The 20,562-nt window shown below is 47.2% G+C and overlaps 1 protein-coding gene across 1 annotated transcript in view; it reads left to right on the top strand.

The window, feature by feature from the left end:
• Nucleotides 1-20,562, top strand: part of TENM4 (teneurin transmembrane protein 4) — a 757,305-nt gene that overhangs the window by 10,918 nt on the left and 725,825 nt on the right. The gene's annotated exons all lie outside the window — the stretch shown is intronic.

The following is a 20,562-nucleotide window of genomic DNA, read 5'->3' as shown; positions in this document are numbered from 1 at the left end:
GATACTTTATTGCTGTGGGACCTCGGCAAGTTACTTAATGTCTCCACGCCTTAGTTTCCTTATATGTAAATTGGGAATAATAATGATTACTGGGTAAGGATGTTGAGAGGATTATCATGAAAGAATGTGGCAGTTTTGTGAGTCCTTGTCATTGTTGAATGAGCATCGTTATTTCCAGAGCCTTCAGAGTAACTTCTTGAGGGTCACCAGAGTCATGAGTTCTTTTTCCTCCACTACGGATGGTTCTCCCAGGTACTTCAGTTAAGTACTTTTTAAAGCCATGTAAGACAGTAGTCAGTGCCAATGGATTTTGGGTTGAATTCGCTGTTCGTCTCCTGGTAGCTGTATGAGTTCAAGTAAGTTACTTCTCTGAGCTTTCAGCATTCTTTTTTTCATTTATAAAATGGAAACTAGAAGTCTCTACCTCAAAGGGTTGGTGTGGGATTGGTGAAGCCTGTAGAGTGCCTCACAGGCAGCGTCTTCTGTGTGAATGGCAGCTCTTGGCATCGCTATTTTTCCTTCCTGTTATCTCCTCACCCACTCACCTCCTGGTTCTGTGATTCTTCCTTCCAGAGCCTTGACTGAACTGTCATCGTAGTTCAGCGGTGGACATAGGTGTGCATGTGTGTGGGGGGGCAGTCTGGGTGCTTGGGAGGGTTCAAGGAAGCCTATTCAGGTTTTTGCAGGTCAGACTCCGAGAGGACCTCTGGCATCCCTGCCTTCTGAAAATGGAGGTACCTGTAGAAGCGGAAAAACCATCCTGGTTCTGATTCCAGCTCTGTCCCTTTGCCACTCTGCACCAGCGTGGTCAGAATCATTCTCTAGCTGCTTCTCTGAGCGGTCGGCAGGTGCTAGATTTAGAGTTCCAGCCTTGGCTGTACCTTAGCATCACCTGGGGACTCTTATCAATGACCAGCACCCCAGCCCCACCTCCGAGTGCCCTGTAACGGCTCTGGCTGGGACCCAGGCATCAGAGCTCTGCAGAGCTCCCCAGGTGATGCCAAGGTGTAGCCGAGACTGAGAAATGGTGCAGAGTGTAGAGCCTCGTGACATGTTTGTTTCCTCCCTTCTTCAAAGAAGTGTAAAGTGATCCTGTGTTGAGGAATTTATGTATGAGGCAGGTGACCTAATTTATTTGAGCCGTGGGACTACAGATATAGCAATCAAGGCTTCTTTCCCACCCCTTCCCCGGGCCTTCTGGCAAACTGGGGCATCTTCAAGGGTTAGAAAAGTAGCCTTGTCTCCCAGCCTATCCTCTTGTTCCAACACAGTTATGTTGTGAGTGCTAGAAAAGGCCTAGCCCTCGCCTGGAGATGTTGTGATACTGCTTTGACCTGGTTTTGCTCCTTTTATGTTTGTTTCTGGGCAGAGCGCTATTAACTATTCATGCACAGCTCTCCACCCAGCCAGCGGGGCCTCAGGATTCCCTGGGTAGAAAAGGGAATGCCTGATGCGGTTCCACTTCCTGTAAAAGGCTAATGAGATGGAAGTAGCTCTTCAGGGTTGGTGCCAGATTCCTGATATGGCCCAAAGGCTCGGAGACTCTGCACCTCTGGGTGGTTTGGGTGATTTTTACATCTTTTAGGTAATTAATATTTGCTTGAGAAATCCTCCTACTTGAGATCATCTCAAACCACACCCCACCCCCGTGCCCCAAGCTGGGAAAACATGCTGTGTTCTGGAGAGGGCCTTTGAAACTTAACATGCATGGGCACTGCCTGGGGGCTCTTCCAAGCATGGGTTCTGATTCAGTCAGCGGGAGCGTGGGCCTGAGACTCTGCATTTCGAATAAGCTCCCAGGAGATGCTGATGCTATTTGTTGAAGGCCCACAGGTTCTAAAACCTTGATCTTCCTTCCTGCTCCCTCCTCCTTCTCATCTCCCCAAGTTCAGGACTACCATGCGTGGAGTATCAGAGTGAGTGCAGTCCATCAGATCTGCGCATCTCTTTGTCGTATTGTGGTGGCCTCAGTGGTGGAAGCTGCAGGGGGACACTAGACATAGTAAACACTGGCCATTTTCATAGTGTCACAGAAAGATTCCAGTTCCACGTACTACATTGTCCTCTTCAGGCTTCTTTCATGTCCTCAAACTAATTAAACCTCATGACACATTGTGGAATAGGTAGTTATTTTTATTGCTAGGATAAATATTACTTTGAAAATTTTATCACGTTTATCGTGTTTTTATTTCATGTGATTTTTTTTTTTCTGATTACACCAGTAGTACCTGTAAACAACAGAAAATTTTAGAAACCTACGATAACCCAGAGAACACATGAAAATGACCCATGACCCTGCCAGGTAGAGGTAGCTCCTCCCAGCCTTTTGGTTTTCTCTCCAATGTTGAGTCTACATATAATCCTACTCCCCCTCCCCCGACCCCCTCCCCCACCATTTGGAGCCGATTGTACAGATTATACCAAGGTTTTGCAACCTTAGTATATCACATTTCCCCACGCCATTAAACCTTCTCTCCAAAATGACTTTAAATAGCGACGTAGTAGTCCGTCACAAGGATATGTCATTATTTGTTTAACCAAGTTCCTGTTGCTGTTTTCAGTTTCTTACCACTGTCAATAATGCTGAGATCAACATTTTAATGTGCTTGTCTGTTTATTTCCTTCAGCCCAATTTCTTTACTTGAAATTGCTGGGTCAAAGAGTATGCAGCTTTTTTTTTTTTTTTTAAGGCTTTTGATATGTGATGCTAAATGGTCCCGGGGAAGGATTGAGCCCAGTTTAAGTTCCCTCTTGTTTGCTAAGACTTAGATCAAGGAAGTGATCATTGCTCACATTTTATGTGGGGAGCTGTCACTCACCAGCAGTGCCAGGGTATCACTGGAGACACCCAGAGCAGACGTGCCCTGCTGGCACCCCAGCTCCTGGCCAGTGTGTGTGGAATGGCATCCGTGCTCAGCGCGATGGTCATTGGGCTGTCAGGGTGACCAGGACCACAGTTTGCTTCCTGGATCTGTGAAGATGTCTGTATTTTTGAGGGAAGAGGGAAAGGGAGAAGAAAGCCACTAACACGGTGTCTCACAAACTTTAGGCTCATAATCAAAATATATCCAGAGCCTGACCATTCCCACCACCTGCACTTTTGCCACCCTGGTCGGAGCCCCATCTCCTTGTACCTGGAGGACTGCATAGCTTCCCTCACTGGGCTGCTGCTTCTGTACTCACCCCCTTGCACTTCATTCTCAACACAGCAGCTAGAGTGATCCCATTAAGACGTGAATCAGAACGAGTCACCCCTCTATTCAAAACTCTGTAATGGCTCCCCGTTGGCCTTGGAGTAAAGGTCATAGTCCTTACACGACCTACAAAGGAGGTGGACTCCTCCAACGTGGAGGAGTCCATGCCAAGTCTCCCCGGCATCTCTGACCCCACCTCCTGCTCTGTTGGAACACTTCAGGCCCACTCCTGCCTCAAGGCTACGACTTCTGCCTGGAGTGTTCTTCCCCTGAACATCTGCATGGCTAGCTGCCCACCTCCAAGTCTTTGCTCCTCCATCACCTTCTCCTCAAGGCCCACCCTGACAATCCTGTTGCACTGGTGAACCCCCTTCCCTGCCCCTAGTTTTCCAGACCCCTCCTACCCTGCTGTGTATTTTCTTCTTTCCATGGTGTTAAATACTATGCATTACGATTTTTTTTTTTTTTTTTTTGCGGTACGCAGGCCTCTCACTGTTGTGGCCTCTCCCGTTGCAGAGCACAGGCTCCGGACGCGCAGGCCCAGTGGCCATGGCTCACGGGCCTAGCCGCTCCGCGGCATGTGGGATCTTCCCGGACTGGGCACGAACCCGTGACCCCTGCAGTGGCAGGTGGACTCTCAACCACTGCGCCACCAGGGAAGCCCTGTGTTACGATTTTAACAAGATCACTCTGGCTGCTGTGTTAAGAATAATCTGAGGGCAGGACTGGGGGTCCAGTTCAAGGGCAGAACATGCTCTATAATTTACTTCTTTGTTATGTGTATGGGCTGTGGACATCAATAAAGGCCGCCCAGCTGATAGCAGGCAGAGGCTCTTTATTCAGAGCCGGCTGTAACAAGGGAACCGGCCACCATCATGAGCCTCGGGTGAGACTCAAAGGCAGGCAGGGAAGTGGGGAAGGTTGACAGTGAAAACAGGGGAAGCCTTGAGCGCTGCTTTGATTGGAGGCTTTTGGCCTGAGGAAGCTGGGAGCGGGCCGTCTTCTGTGTTTGGTTTGGGAAGCATATTTGTCTTTTCTCATTGGTCCTGATGTGGACGGGAGGAAAAATTAGGAAAGCTGGCAGGTTACTGACCAAGTCCTGACCATGGGTGGCTGGTTCCTGCAGAGCTTGGGGGGTCAGATTTCTGTTTTCATATATGTCTGGCTGTTTTCCATTTGTCTGTTTAGCCTCTCGGGACCATGGTGCGTCTCCACGAGGCAGCCATCTTGGTGTTTTGTTCACTGAGGTAACCCCAGTGCCTAGAGAGTGTCTGCCACTCTCAAGAAGAGTCTCTCAATCTTTGCTGAATTCTGTGCTACGTTTGGCCTACATGACCTCTTGAGTCCTCACAGCCCTCAAGCTGAGGTCTTGTTTTTCGCATTTTCCAGAGGAAGAAATGGGGCTCACAGAGGTTCGACCTCTTACCCAAGGTCACCCCCGCACCGCCACCAGTGAGTCAGGGAGCCAGGGTTCCTGCCCAGATCTACCTGACCGTAAAGGGGATGTCCGTCTGCAGGAGCTGTTCTGTAGTTAGTCCACGGGAAGTGGAGGGGTGGGGAGCTCGTCCACTCTCCTTTGTGGCAGGAGCAAGATACGCACCATCGGGCTTCCCTGGTGGTGCAGTGGTTGAGAGTACACCTGCCGATGCAGGGGACACGGGTTCGTGCCCCGGTCTGGGAAGATCCCACATGCCGCGGAGCGGCTGGGCCCGTGAGCCATGGCCGCTGAGCCTGTGCGTCCAGAGCCTGTGCTCCGCAACGGGAGAGGCCACAACAGTGAGAGACCCACATACCGCAAAAAAAAAAAAAAAAAAGAAAAAAAGAAAAAGATACACACCATCTTCAGATGTCTCGGAATTTTCAGCTGAAACTTTTAATAGAAGATGTGCAGCCTCTCCCGACACCTGCCTGCACTGATGACTGGTGCCTTGTAGCTGAAATTAATTAAGGTTCCTAGAAAGAGAATTTCCCTTCATAACCTACCCCTGAAGGTGGAAATAGGCAGGAAATTCATTCTACACCAGAGTGTGGGTGATTGTCTCAGGCACCAAACAAGTTTCTAAGGCCCCCACCTTTGGGCCGGTGTGTGTGTGTGTGTGTGTGTGTGTGTGTGTGTGTGTGTGTGGCGGGGCCGGGGATGGGTGGGTGGAATGCCTATCATTTACAGCACATTCTTGGAACTTTTCAAGTTAAAGTGTTGCCATGGTAACTCTCATGGTTGTCATTTCTTGATTTGGTGTTGTCACTCATCTCAGTTTCCCATCCCTTAATAATCGTGAAATTCAAGTTACTTGTTCAGAAGTGGACCCCAGAGGCAGGCAGGCAGGCACAGGCCAGAGAGAGGATGTGACATGGGTAAGGCCAGCAGACGTCACAGAGCTCACAGCAGAGGGGGTGCCAGGTCCAGCTAAGATAGGCCATTTGATCCCTACTGTGTGCTGAGCAACCCCCTACTGTGTGCTGAACATTGCAGCTCTGCCAGGCTGACTTGCAGTGCTCCGTTACCAGCTCTGTGAGCAATGGAGCCAGAATTTGAGTCTGGATTTTTCTGGCTCCACATCTGTGTTCTTCTGCTTCACCATTCCAGCAGTCAGGAAAACCTGACCAGGACTCTGGGGCTGGTTTCTTAGGAGCTAACCAGCAATCTTTCCCCAAGGGCTCCAGAGGCCAAGGTAGGCCAGAGCTGGGTGGAGAGCTGGCTTCAGTTCAGTATCAGGGAGAACATCCTACCAAGTATTGCACTGCCTGTAAAGGGAGTGAGCTCCCCATCGTGGGAGGAGTGCAAGCGGGGGCTGTCAGAGTATGGAGGAGAAGCTTCCTGCAGGCGGTGGGAAGCTGGACTCTTTAAAGATTCAGTTACAGAACGGCTGGCTCCCTTTGCCGAGGCTGCTCATCTGGATCTTTGGCACCGTTAGGGAGTATCCTGATGAATCAGTCCATTAAAGCTTGCTGAGTGAGCTGTAACCTGCAGTAGGTGTCCTTCAGGACAGAGGGCAGGGGAATCCACTCAGACCTAAAGGTTCTTACGATAGCATAAGAGTATTATCAGACGTGGTGAGTTGGAGAGTCAGGGCGACCTTGTTTAAATCCTGACTGAGCCATCCCTTGCCCACGCGTTCTCCGTTTTGGCACCATTAACTGGATGATTCTTTGTAGTGGCGGAGTGGTCCCTGGTTGAGATCCGCTGCGCTAGTTTGTATGACCTTTGGCAGATTCAGTAACCTCTCAGTCTTAGTTCCTTCGTCTTTAATATGGAGTAACAGGACCTGCTTTCAGGAGGAAACGGAGTAACGTTAATCGGGCCTCCAGCACAGCCGGGCACCAGGGAGACACATCTGAGAAAGAACTCTCATACCCAGTTGTCTGGGGGAGGCAAAACAAGATTCCAACAGAAGGAAGTGTTTGGGGTCAGACTTGAAGGGTGAGAATATGTTTTTCAAAAGGACAAGAAATATTGCGATCATATTCCTCCTCTGTCCTCCGGGGCTTCCTCTCACTTGCCGATCACTCCCCTTTTCTCTCCTGCAAAGTCGGCCAAAGAGACGCTCTGAGACCTTTGGCTCATGGAAGCAGTAGGTTTGATTCTGGCCTCCCATTTAACCCTCCCTCAAGTCCCGCTCCGTGCCTACTGTTCCTGGCGTGAGCATAGATTTCCCCCAAACCTGGAGCAGGCCAAGAACAGGCCCTTTTCCCTGTCTTGTTAAGCATGAATTGGAAATTGTTTCCATGTAGCTCCCCTGCCAAAAAAAAAAAGCCCTGAGTAAGCGTTCAGATCTGGCCTGGAGGCAACAGGAGCTACAAAGGCAGCTGAATATTTCATGAAGACCTTTTCATACCACATGCTCTGCTCTTATGGAGGGGGTGGGGGAGAGAGCAAGCTTGGGAGTCAGGTTATCTCAGTCTGAGCCCTGACTCTTTGGTGGAAGTCCCTTAACTTCCCTGAATCTCAGTTTCCTCACCTGTGAAATGTACAGGCTTTCAACTAATTAGGGATTTGTTTTGAGGGCTGTCAGAGGCAATAATAGGTGAAGTGTCTGGCAGGGTGCCTGGCACAGAGTAGGTGCTTAGTAAACATTAACTCCAGCTGGATTCTTCCTGTTCTCTTCCCAGAATATGTGCCTTTGGGAACAGCATAGTCCTGGGCGACACAGGCCCGTGGCGTGGGACTCCTAGAGGGATTAGGCTCAGGGCAGCCTACCAGCCAGCTCCTTGGCATCCAAGCTTTGGGATCAGGCCCAGCATCCCTGGAGAGCTCACAGAAGGCAAGATGTAGAGAATTCTCGCTGCTCCGATAGCTGAGCATACTGTCAATTCCAAGCTAAGCCAGCCTATCCGAAGCCTGGTTTAAAATAAAGAGGTGACAAGCAAGTGCCTTCCTGGTCTTTGTTGGAAGATGAGTAGTTAGAAGAGCAAAACTGAAGCCTGATGAGGCTTTCCTGCCCCAGGCCCAGGCCCCAGCCTCAGGCCAGACCCTAGCCCCTCCTGTTCCTCCCAGGGAGGCAAGGTTGCTGTAATGAAAACAAGAGGATTGTGGTGTTTTGTAACTATTTTTATACCTACATCAGACTTGATGTTAATGCCTCTGAATAATTTATCGTTTTTCTTTCTCAGCCGGCCTCTCCAGCAAGTTTCTCTCTCAGGGCGGAGGGAGTTGCTATACAGGAAACAATGGAGTCAGACAAACACAGACTCCAAGGCTTCTGCTTTCCTAGGGCTGGATGACATTATGAGGTAGCCTATTATCAGGGGCCTCATTAAATTTAGGTGGCAGGTATTCTTGTCTCCATTTTACAGACAGACAGTGGAGGCTCAGAGAGGTTAAGTAACTTACCTAAGACCACACAGCAGGAAGTGAGGGAGTCAAGATTCAAATTCAGGTCTTTCTGATTCTAGAGTTGGCTGCTTCTGTTAAGATGGGCTCGGGCTTCCCTGGTGGCACAGTGGTTGAGAGTCCGCCTGCCGATGCAGGGGACACGGGTTCGTGCCCCGGTCTGGGAAGATCCCACATGCCGTGGAGCAGCTAGGCCCGTGAGCCATGGCTGCTGAGCCTGCGCGTCCGGAGCCTGTGCTCCGCAACGGGAGAGGCCACAACAGTGAGGCCCGCGTACCCCAAAAAAAAAAAAAAAAAAAAGATGGGCTCCTTTCTCTGCTGTCCTTTACCGTGTGTGTGTGTGTGTGTGTGTGTGTGTGTGTGTGTGAGAGTGAGTGAGTGTGTGTGTGTGTACATGACCTTGGAGGCTCAGAAGTGAGAGGCGATGAGGGAGTCCCTTGGTCCAACAACTGTGTATTAATGGGAAAACTGTCACTGCTTTTTTTTTTTTTTTTTTTTTTTGCGGTACGCGGGCCACTCACTGTTGTGGCCTCTCCCATTGTGGAGCACAGGCTCCAGACGCGCAGGCTCAGTGGCCATGGCTCACGGGCCTAACCACTCCACGGCATGTGGGATCTTCCCAGACCGGGTCACGAACCCGTGTCCCCTGCATCGGCAGGCGGACTCTTCAACCACTGCTCCACCAGGGAAGCCCTGTCACTGATTTTAAGAAGAGGTCCCTTCAGTGCACTTTGCAGGGTCCCAAGGTATTTTAACTCGCTTTCTGTCAGCACCACCTGTGGGGTAAGAAGCCCTCCCTGGCAGTCCAGCCATCCTCTTTAAAGTGGTATCTGTACATTGCACCTCTTAGAAGGGGGTGATTAGCAGCTCTAAACCACCCCAGACAACGGGAGAGAGTGCACTCTTATCACCTGCCTCTCATAATTAAAGTCCATCATAGACTTTTAATGGGTATTTTGAAATAGACATCCAGACTTGAAAGGAATCCTACTGTAGATGGAGATCAAGTCTCCCTGCAAACGTACTGTCCCCTGATACCTTTTTTTTTATTTCAGAGCCAGGGAAGATTACGCATTTTCCATATTCTGTTCCTTTAGCTCCTATTTAATTATTGGTGACCTGGAGATGACTCTCTTTCAAGCATTTTAAACTCTTCATTCTACCTTGGTGAAAACCCCGCTGGGGTTTACCCCGCTGGAATTACCATATGAACTCTCTGTGGGAGATAGGTCTCTGAAAATTAGCCAGGGACACTTATTCCAAAAGTGCCCATCGTTATGACTTCAGTAAAATGCACTGGGATAAAGCAGTTGTTAGTAATGTTAATAACAGCTGTATTTTGATAGGAAGGCACTTTATGACTGTATCAAGTGGTATCACATTCCGTTAAATAAAGTACTATTTGACACAGGCAAATTCCTTGATATTAAATTCCAGAGAGCTGTGTGAAATACTCGGTCTCCTTCACATATATGCGTATGGAAGCGGCCGTGCCTTTTTTTTTTTTTTTTCTGGATGACTCTAAGAAAACTTGCAGACTCGGTAATAGAATGACATTCCAAGAAGGCTTCTTATGTAAAATAGTTTGATTTGATTTAAAATTTTATGAGCGTTTAAAAAAATGACCAGTGTGTTTTCAAATGTCTCCGCATATGATTTTGCAAAGGAGAGAGATGAGACAGAGTCACATTTAAAAAATTCCTCTGTGTGGCAGATAACTTCTGTGCAGGGCTCGTCTCACCTAAGGCACACACAAGCGCCACTCTAGATATTATCAGCTGGGTTTTCACTGATGGCAAAGCTGAGGCTATGGAAAGTTAAGTAACATCCCTAAGGCTACCCTGCTGGTGGATTTAGAATTGATCCTGACTTTATCCGACTCTGAAATGTGTGCTGTTACCTCTGCCCCATGCTGGCCTCCTGGAACAGGGTTTCAAGCATTTTTTCCATATTACGTGTGTGTGTGGATATGTGGAAGGGTGTAATAGCTTTTTTTCTTTTTTTCCGTGAAGGAGAAGAACCCCATTAAAACACTGGTTTGTGTCCAAATACGTTTGAGAAATGCCAAATTAGACAGGTTAAATGTGTTCTCGCACTGCAGGAATTCTCAGAGCCTTGACTCTACAGATGTGAATCTCCATGAGAGGGAAATAGCGCATAAGTGTTCTCGAACTCCCAACATAAGAGTTTAAAAAAGTGTTTGCAGAACCTCTCCTAAGAGCAGCATTCCTTCAGAAACTCTTTGGGAAGTGCTGACTCCATGGATTCAAGAAGGGACAGGGTTCTGAGAAGTGATCAAGGCAGAAGGCTGCCCTGCAAGCGCTCTGGTTGCCGTTCTTCTTGGCGGGCAGCAAGCCTGCCTTCTCTTTCTATTAGTCACTCAGATAAACCGAGTGCTTTTCTGTTCCAACCCCTTCCAACCTGTTTTATCGGAAGCATCAAAGATTTAAATACAGAGAATAAGGGTTTAACTCTTTTTTATATGTTAAGTCATCGGGAGGGAGAAAAACTTTACCTTGTATTGTGAGGATTTGCATTGTTGAAAGAGCTAAAAGACAAAGATAAGCTTTAAAAATATATACAGAACAAAGAGAACACAATGGGTTGGAATCAGAATATTTCAATCTGCCTTACTCCATTAAGGGAACTAAAAAAAAAAAAAAGGCCTCGCCCTCTCTCCCCCTCTCCCCCCCATACACGCACACACATACACACACAGCATCACACTGGAATTGTCACACCCCAAACTGTCATACCCAACACCTTCCCACCCTGGATCTGGAAGGGAACTGAGGGATAATTTGGCTCACCTGTGTAGTTAGAGAACCTGAGGACTCAGAGGAGGATGGACCTTGCCTCAACCACAAAGCCAGCTAGTTCATGGGACATTTGGCCAAGGGGAGGAGACAGGGCTGGTGTCCAATATCTTCTCAACTGCTGTGTGGCAGCCCCTAATCTCTCTACCTCCTTACAGATAACCCTGTAGGAGGGCGTTAGCTTCACTTCAAGTGGAGGAAATAAGGCTGGGACGTTATCTGCAACACACCATGTATGGTGACTGGCTGTGTAGTGGCACTTGAACCCACCGTAAAGTCCATATCACAGCATCGAGTCCAAATTTCGAGCTTCTTGACTGCCAATCTGATTTTACCATCTTACCCAGTACCCACCCCTGACTCACAGGAAAGAGCTGGGGATTGATGGACCCCGTTGCCTTTGAGTGAGTGAGGCAGGAGAGATCACATCCGTCCCCGGGCTGTGGTCACAGTGGGCGCCATTCTGAGCGTGGAGGCAGCAGTACTCATCCCCGTGGGTGTGGGCCGCGCAGCTTCCTTGTTCCCAGCTGCTCAGGTGGTTTATAAGCAGCGGGGTGAGTCACACAGCAGACAGAGGCCACCGACGCAGCACAGAGAGGGAGGTACCCTCAGTTCTTGATTCAGGGTTGCCATGGCTCGCTGGGAGTGGTTTTGAATTCTGTAAAAAGCCAGGTAGGTTTTTATCTTCTTGCCTGCTTTGGATGTGAGTTTGTTGTGAAGGCAGGGGGATGGCTCAGCTGCCGTCCATGGACTTCTTTCCATTCTATGCTTCAAAAGTTTATAAGCCAAGCCTGTTATAAATATGGCCTGGAATGTACACATTCCAACGAGGAGGGCTGCCTTCAGAGGTGGCACCTGGAGGGGCCACACATTCAGGTGATGCTGTCACTGCTGGACACAGGGTTGGAACTCCTCCTTGGGACTTTGGGAGTTCAGGCATTCATTCACAAGTCTATCAATTAGTATTTGTCAAGCATGTGCATTTTGCCAGGCACCGTGGTTGGCCAAGTCAGGGAAAAAGACAGCTGCTACCTTCAAGACACATGCCAGTGAAGGAGTGATTGAAGAAGGGTGTACATATACAGGGGGCATACAGGAGGACAGCCACTTCTGCACAGAGGCCATCAGGGAAGGTGTCACACAGGAGGTGAAGCTTGAACTATGTTGAAGGGTCATGAGTCAGCCAGGGTGACAGGAGAGGATGTTCTACACGGCAGGAACAGCATATACAGATACAAACAGGAAAATGGTAGATCAAGTTATTTCAGAAGGACTCAAGCAAAAGGTGTCGTACTGGGTGATGAAGTGGTAAGGGGGAGAATAGATTGGAGGGGTTCCTAATAGCCAGCATTGACCTTCAAAGCCAGCTTATAAGTGGCATGGTTGGCTGTGACTCATCAGGTAGAAGTGACATCTTGTAACCAATAGTATCAGTATTCCTGGTGTTGTCCGTGTTCCGCATACTGCAGTCCCAGTGTCTTTTGCTTATTTAGGGAAATCAACTGCACTTTAAAGAAGCAAATTTACCACCATTGAGAAGACTTCCCCAAAGAGATATTCTAGACCAGTGCTTTTCAGTAGAAGCTCCACTGGGATGGGACCGTTCTATATCTGTGCTCTCTAATGTGGTAGCCATTTGTCACATGTTGCTATTGGGTCCTTGAAATGTGGGTAGAATAAAATTTTATTTATACTTTATTATATTTGTAGTAGTTATTTATCATGCAGAATTATTTGTTGTATGTATTTTCTCTTTCTGTTGGGCTGGGCTGGTCAAGTGGGAGGAAACAGACGAGCTTACTGATGACGCAGTGCTAGGTATCATATACGTCATATATATACGATATATATGCAATGCTGTATATCATTGCTGATGCTATATATCTCACCATGTGAGATATACAGTGGGAAAGGGGCCTCCTTGGAGGTGAGCGCTCCAGCCAGGGGGAATGCAGGTAAAGGGTGACTTAATCTGCCTGGGGGCCACCAGGGTAAGTCTTCAGAGAGGAGAGGCCTTCTTCTTCATGGGCCCTGTGAGTTTAGGAGCTCTCCAAGTGGGGAAATGTGGAAGGACTCCCCAGGCAGAGGACAGAGCCTGAGAAAAAGGCTGTAAGCTCTGGAAAAGTGCATCCACAGGGGAAGCCGGGGGGGATGTGGTGACCTCAGGAGGAAGGACGCCAACTCAGGAGCTTGGCCTGTTTTCTGATGGTGCAAGGGAGCTATATATAGGTGATATCACATCGTGAGTATCAGCAGGAGAGTCGCGGGCGTCGTCCAGGATGGCGGGAGATGTGAATACTGCTCTTCCAAGGGCTTGTAATTCTGTAGACATGGAACGAAAACACCACAATTCAAAGGCAAGGATTTTTTTTTTTTTTACATCTTTATTGGAGTATAATTGCTTTACAATGGTGTGTTAGTTTCCGCTTCATAACAAAGTGAATCAGTTATACATATACATATGTTCCCATATCTCTTCCCTTTGCGTCTCCCTCCCTCCCACCCTCCCTATCCCACCCCTTAAGGCAAGAATTTAAAGTAAAATGCAAAGGTAAAATTTCTTCTACTTAGGTAGGGCTCTTCTTGTTATATTGTCTCACTTACTACCACTCTCATGTTTGGTGTTTCCTGCCAATTAAGTGCAAACAGCAGTATCCCGGCACTAGAAGGGTATTAGGGAGAAATCCCACGTGAGCCATCGGCAGCCCAGAGAAAGAAACTGACGTCCAGAGAGGCTCGCCGGCCTGCTCCTAGCTGCTCATCTTTCCCTTACAGCACGAAGCCTTGCCCTGGGTGCTAGAACTTAGTCTCTGGGCTAAGGAAAACTCCAGACACATTTCCAGTGCTTACATAAGTGTCAACAGCTTGAAGGACACCTGCCTTTAAGGAACAAAAATAAAGTTCTTTTCAGTGATTCTGTCAGCGCACCGTAAATGTGCTCAGCATTGGTGTTCTGATGCCCGTTCTTAGATTTGAGGCTCTCAGTTAACGACTTTCCAGATATCTGTTTTGCCTTTAATGTTACACAGTATCAATATATTGATCAGGGTCTCAGCCACAGTGTGCCTTGGCTAAACTGTCCTGTGTTTCTAGCAAATAGGGAATGACTGCGTGAAAGGTAACAGTGTCAGTGTTACATTTGTCTGCAGTGGAGACAAAATTTTTCTTTTTTTTTGTTTTTGGCCACTGTCTGGTTATGCTCCCAAGTCCTGACTGTGCCTGAGAGATGGGATGCCAGCCCTGCACAAGAGCAGTGTAAATGGCAGGCCCTCCCTCTGGGGTGTAAAGCAGCTGGAAGGGAACCTGGCCCTGCCTCCAGCTCATCGTGGGAAGTAGGCCAAACTAGCTGACCTCGCTGAGTCTGTTTCCCCTCTATAAACTGGATGTTAATACTGTCCTCATTAATGTGTTATGAGGGTGAGATGCTATAATATATGTAAAACTCGTAGCATCATATCTGTCACATATAGGCATACCTCACTTTATTGTGCTTCCCAGATATTGCCTTTTTTTTTTTACGCATTGGAGGTTTGTGGCAACCCTGCATTGAGCAAGTCTACCAGCGCCATTATTCCAACAACATTTGCTCACTTCATGTCTCTGTGTCACATTTTGGTAATTCTCACAATATTTCAAACCCTCCACCAGCAGAAGGATTACGACTGAAAAGCTGAAAGCTCAGATGATGGTTAGCATTGTTTAGCAATAAAGTATTTTTTAATTAAGATATATACATTTTTTTTAGACATGTGCTGTTGCACACTTAACAGACTGCAGTATAGTGTAAATGTAATGTTTGTATGCACTGGCAAACCAAAAAATTCATGTGACTCACTTTATTGCGGTATTCACTTTATTGCCATGGTCTGGAACCGAACCCCTAATACCTCCAGGTATACCTATAGTAGGGTTACAGGGTAACAGTGTAATACATGGTAACTAGCACTGTTATTTTTGTCAAATTTTTATATCATAGCTAAAGATTTTTTTCAATAAGCACGTGAAAGTATGCTCAACATCATTAATCATTAGGAAAATGAAAATTAAAACCATAATGAGGTATGACTTCAACCCCATTCAAGCACCTAAAATTGAAAAGACTGGTTATACTGAACTTTGGTGAGAACATGAAGCAACAGAAATGTAAAATGGTACTACTACTTCGGAGAACAGTTTGACAGCTTCATAAAAATTGAAATGTACCCCTGGCTTATGACCCAGCCATTCCACTCCTAGATAGGTACCCAAGAGAAATAAAAGCATATTTACATACAGAGTCCTGTACAGGAATGTTCACAGAAGCTTTACTTGTAAGAGCCAAAACCTGTAAATGTCCCAAGTGTCCTTCAGCAGGTGAATAGGTAAACAAATTGTGGTATATCCCATACAATGAAATATTACTCAGCAATAAAAATAAAAGGAATTCTTGATAAGCCCAACAACAAGGATGAATCTCAGAATAATTATGCTGAGTGGAAAAAGCCAAACAGAAAAATATGTGCTGATTCCGTTTATACAAAAGTCTACAAAATGCAAAGTAATATCTTGTGATAGTAAACAGATCGGTGGTTGCCTGGAGATGGGTGAGGGGAGGAGGTTAAGGGGAAGCTTTTGGGGGTGATGGATATGTTCACCGTCTTGATTGTAGTGACCCTTCACAGTTTGTATACTGATACCAAAAATCAAGTTATACAATTTAAAAATGTATAGTACTGCACATCAGTTATAGCTCAAAAAGCTTTTTCGAAGTGATGTCCACTATAAGGAAAGACAAGTAACATACTCACAAACCAGAGTGTGCTTATAAAATGACAGGTTAGCTTCAGATGCTACCACAGTGAATACGGTTGGACTCCTACTTCTACCGCTTGCTGTGTGACGTTGGACAAGTTACTTAACCTCTCTGAGCTGCAGTTTTTTCATACAAAAGTGGAGTTAATGAGACTGTATCATGCCATTGCTGTGGTGTATAGAGGTCTTAGCCTAGAGTCTGACTCTATGCAGTGAATGCCCCAAGTTGCTCTCTATAATGATAGTATTATTTATGACTTTCAGGTTTGTAAAGTACTTAGCTACCTCAGACCAACAGCAAACAGGTGAAAATTCCTATGGATCAAAATGAGTTAATGTTTTGTTCTCCCTTGGGACACAGAAATGAGTGCTTTAAATGTGCTCTAAAACAGTTTGTTCCTTTTGGTTGATTAAGCATGCTTTAATTTCACAGATACCAGTTCCTTTCAGCAAACATTCTTTGAGGGATCAGGACGACTTCCCCAAAGAAGGGACTTAGAATTGGATGAGACAGGAACAGCCTCTAATCTAAGCCTCTAATCCAACACTGTTGTTTGATAGGGACGACCATTGAGGCTGGGGAAGGAAGGTGTCTTGTCCAAGGTTACACAGTGGTGGGGTAAGGAGTGAACCTGGTCTCCTGGCCACCCAGTTAGCCAGCTTGCCTGTGCTCTGTGGGGCCCCTACCTCTAAGCCAGACTGCATTTCACAGATGGAACAGGGGCAAGGTCAGCTGAGGCCATGTCCCAGTGATCAGATTTAATGAATTGTAAATGAATGAGGTTTTCTGCCCAAGTCAGATTCGAGGAGCTCAGGGGGCGACGGGCCAAGGTTTTGGCATTCTTTGTCCGTGACCCAGGCAGGACTCTTTGTTTGAGTTCTGTCTCTCTACTCAGCCCCTCTGTCTCTGCCTCGTGTTTCAGAACCATTTATATAAGATTGCTTTGGGAATGCCTGTTGAAAAAAAAAATCGAAAGCCAGTTGTGTTTTTATTGCTTGGGCCATAACATGTAGGGTTATAGGAATTATGTCTGTTTCCAGTAGCGAACAGCTTGGAAAAGTAAATTCTTGGAGGCCCAATTCCAGAAGATTGACACGGGAAACTTTTGACAGAGCACCGATCCCTCTCCACGTGTGCGATTCTCGGCCTCTCTTCCTGTGAACATAGGCAGCAATAAGGAACGTTCAGATGGTGCCTTTACAGGCTTTCTTTCTCCTGGTCCTTGGACTCAGCCTGTGGGGTTGGGAGGCAGGGTTGTTCAACTCCTGCGTGACTTTGAGGAAAGTGAGACCCACAGAAGTTCAGTGGCTTCTAAGATCACCAGCTCCTGTGCAGCAGGGTTTCAACCCAAGTCTCCTAGTGGGGAATGGCAGCTCTACACGGTTCCAGGCCAGCTTTTCTGGAATTTCTCTTAAGGCTTTGAACTCAAAGGAGGTACCTTCCAGTGTGTGTTGGCAGGGCTGCAGTGGGGATGGCCAAGGGATTTTCTTCCCCTCCCAGGGCAAAGTCAAGGTGAATTTTGAAATTTGGAGATAAATTGTATGTATCTTTCTGCATCTTTTTTTTTTTTTCAGTTCTCTATATAGGGTGCATGAATAAGGTCTATATAGAGCCACAAGGAATTGATCATTCTTTTTCCTAAAGCATTTGCCATATGTGCTTGATCCGTGTGTGTGTACATATATGTAGATACATGTTTTGCTCCACTTTAGCAGACACGCTTCTTTTTTCTTACATATTTTAGCATGCTTCTTTTAAAAATAAGGATATTCTTCTACATAACCATGGTATGATATTTATATAATACCTAAGAAAGGTAACAATAATTTATAATTGTCATCTAATGTCTAGTCCATATTCAGATTGCCCCAATTGTCCAAAAAAGGTGTTCATGGCTTTTTTTTTTCTCCTCAGCTAGGATCCAGATAAAATGTATGCATTATATTTGGCTGGTATGTTGAACCAACATTCTTAATAAGCAGTCTTCACGAGCTAGAATCATCTCCAAATTAGAGTGAAAAAGACCTCTCCAGCTGAGACAGCTGTTAGGGCCTGGCCTTGAAGTTCTCACGGGAACATTTGTGCCTTCCCTCTGATGTCCGTTGACCAATCAGTGGGTGGAGCTGGAGTCGATGGAGAGTCTCGGTGAGGCAGGGAAAGGCAGAGTGATCTATCTGCCTGCCAGAAAGGCTGTGGATTCCAAGGCAGCTGGAACCAGAGTGACCTGAATCCATGGCCAGTTGCTCAGGAGGCGGGAAGTTTTCACAAGACTTTGTAAACAGCCTGGAGTGAACCCGTGGCCGCTGGCCTCGGGGACGGGGGACAGTTGCCAGGAGGTTTGGGAGTCCTATGAGGAATAGGAGCAGATTTGGAATATAAGGGGCCTGGAATATGTGTTTTTACTCTGACTTTTTTTTCTGCTTCTCATTTTCTTTTTTAAAGACACCAATTGTACTTGAACATTTATTACTTTTTATAAAAAATTAATTAATTAATTAATTAGTTTTTGGCTGTGTTGGGTCTTCGTTTTTATGTGCGAGGGCTTTCTCTAGTTGCGGCGAGCGGGGGCCACTCTTCATCGCGGTACACGGGCCTCTCACTGTCCCGGCCTCTCTTGTTGCGGAGCACAAGCTCCAGACGCGCAGGCTCAGTAGTTGTGGCTCACGGGCTTAGTTACTCCGCGGCATGTGGGATCTTCCCGGACCAGGGCTCAAACCCGCGTCCCCTGCATTGGCAGGCAGATTCTCAACCACTGCGCCACCAGGGAAGCCCTCTGCTTCTCATTTTATCCCTTTTGAGAATGAACATGTCCTGTGGACATCTAGAGATTCCTATTTGCTGTAGATGGATCAGATGCCTTTTAATTATGACAACATCATTAAGACATAGTATAACTGATACCTCCATAAGGTGCCCGCTGCTGGTGCCTCTAGCACTGCACCCTTGCCTTCGTTACGTAGCGACCGTGACCCGTATCCCCCTCCTTTCTGAACTGACCATTGCATTCTCAGTGCTGATACAGTGTGTGGCTGTGGTACAGTGAAGATGCTCTTGGAATAGACCACGGTGGTCCAGAGTGATACGGGCTGTGACTAGGCAGAACACCGTGGGAGCGCATAGAAGAAGAATGAATGAGTGGAGGCGTGCATGTGTGAGAGCATAATAAATAGGTATGTTTTCCAAGAGGCTAGTCCTAGGAAGTTATTGGGAGATGGGATGAGTACTTATTTATTTGATAAATACTTATAAAATGCTTCTGCAGTGGCACTTTAGAAGTGCTTTATAAATAAATGAATTTTCTTACAACCCTTATGAGGTAAGGAGTGTTGTTTTTCCTACCTTATGTTTGAGGAAACTGAAGCATGGAAAGGTTGGGTGACTCGTCCCAGGTCATGTACGTAGTAAGCAGTGGAGCCAGGACTTGGCCCCAGATAACCCAGCTCCAGAGTCCACCCTCAGTCACTGCACTATGTGTTTGAGTGGGGGTGGGTGTTCCACGATCAGGAAGTCACTCTGATAGCTGAAAGGTGCGTAGCAGGGATGGCATTAAGGCTGTCCTGGGTGACCAGACAGCAGAGGACCTGTCACCCAGCTTGGCCATCTTGAAGGAGCCAGACTCTCTGACAGTCCTGGGGCCTGATGCCTCACCCCCTGTTGGATACCCTCACGGGGCAGGATTTCAGTGAGTGTGGCTATTTCTTGAGGATGCCCTTGGACTTCACTGGTCAGCTAAGTGGTTAATAGGGTTAGGAAGGCTGTGTTCTCTTGGGGTGCTCAGGAAGGCTCCAGAGCGGTCGTGGTGGCTGTGCCTGTTTCCTTTCCTAACACCTTCTGATCACAGAGCCTCAGCCCCTGGCAGGAAGGCTGAGCATTTGGAGCTGTGTTGTGACGTGATGGATCCAAACAGAGATGCTGCTCCTCTGGGCTCCCCTGCAAAGGTGGAGTCCCCAGGCACTGGCTCCCATGGTCGTGGAATTCCCTCTTGAGGATGAACATTTGTTGGTGTTTAATAATGCTGTTCAGTGTTTTGAATGGCTACAAATGCTTGTCCTTATGTGTTGACAGAGCTGAAATAGAACCGTCAGGGAGTAGCCTTCCAGAGTTGGAAAGAAGCTAAAACATCTTCCAGTCAACTCCTCTTGAGGCTTTGTTCACTTCAGTTGTCCAGATCTTTCCTCAGCTTATAACAGTGCCTGGAGATGAGTGAAGGAAACCTGAGGGAGCTTGCAATGTAGTGGATGCACTTCAGTTTCCTGCCTTTTGTGAAAAGGAAAGCTGAGAGGGAGCGGGGCTGTGACAGAAAAACACTGGGAGAGCAGCAGCGAAGAACAAGGGAGCAGAGAGAGGAAGGACCGTGTCTTCTAAGGACAACTTAGGCTCTGGGTCAGACACACCTCGATTTGATTCGTGGTTCCACTACTTATTCACTCTGTGATGGAGAGCAAACTGCTTAACTTCCCTGAGTCTTAGTTTCCTTGAATGTTAAATGGGCTCATAATACCTACCGCAGTGGGTTTGTCCAGGACACTGCCAAGGGCATTGCATCAATTTTCATTAAACAAAAGCAAGAGGAGGACCATTTAGCACAGGGGTATCTATTGCTGCAAACCTCCACAGGCCCTTAGGGCGTTACTCAGTCATAGCCGTGTAGTCTCTGGAGTTTGCTCGGAGCCTGGTGAAGGTAGTGTGGTCTAGAGAGGAGTAGACAGGCTTGCATTGCCCTAGCACGGAGGCTTTGAGCACTCACCCACCCTCTCTGGGCCTCACTCTCCCTATCTGCGAAATGGCCAAGTAGCCTACATGGAAGGGTCTGGACCTGCCTAGAAGGGCTTACTAAATGGAGGCAGGAAGTTGGAGACAGTTCAGAATATGGTGCTGGCTATGTAACTCAATGACACCATCTACAAGTGTGTGTGTGTGTGTGTGTGT

The sequence above is a fragment of the Orcinus orca genome, chromosome 8, assembly GCF_937001465.1.
Source record: "Orcinus orca chromosome 8, mOrcOrc1.1, whole genome shotgun sequence".
Lineage (NCBI taxonomy): Eukaryota > Metazoa > Chordata > Mammalia > Artiodactyla > Delphinidae > Orcinus > Orcinus orca.
The sequence above is the reverse complement of the archived record's forward strand: the minus strand, read 5'-3'. Positions and strand labels throughout refer to the sequence as shown.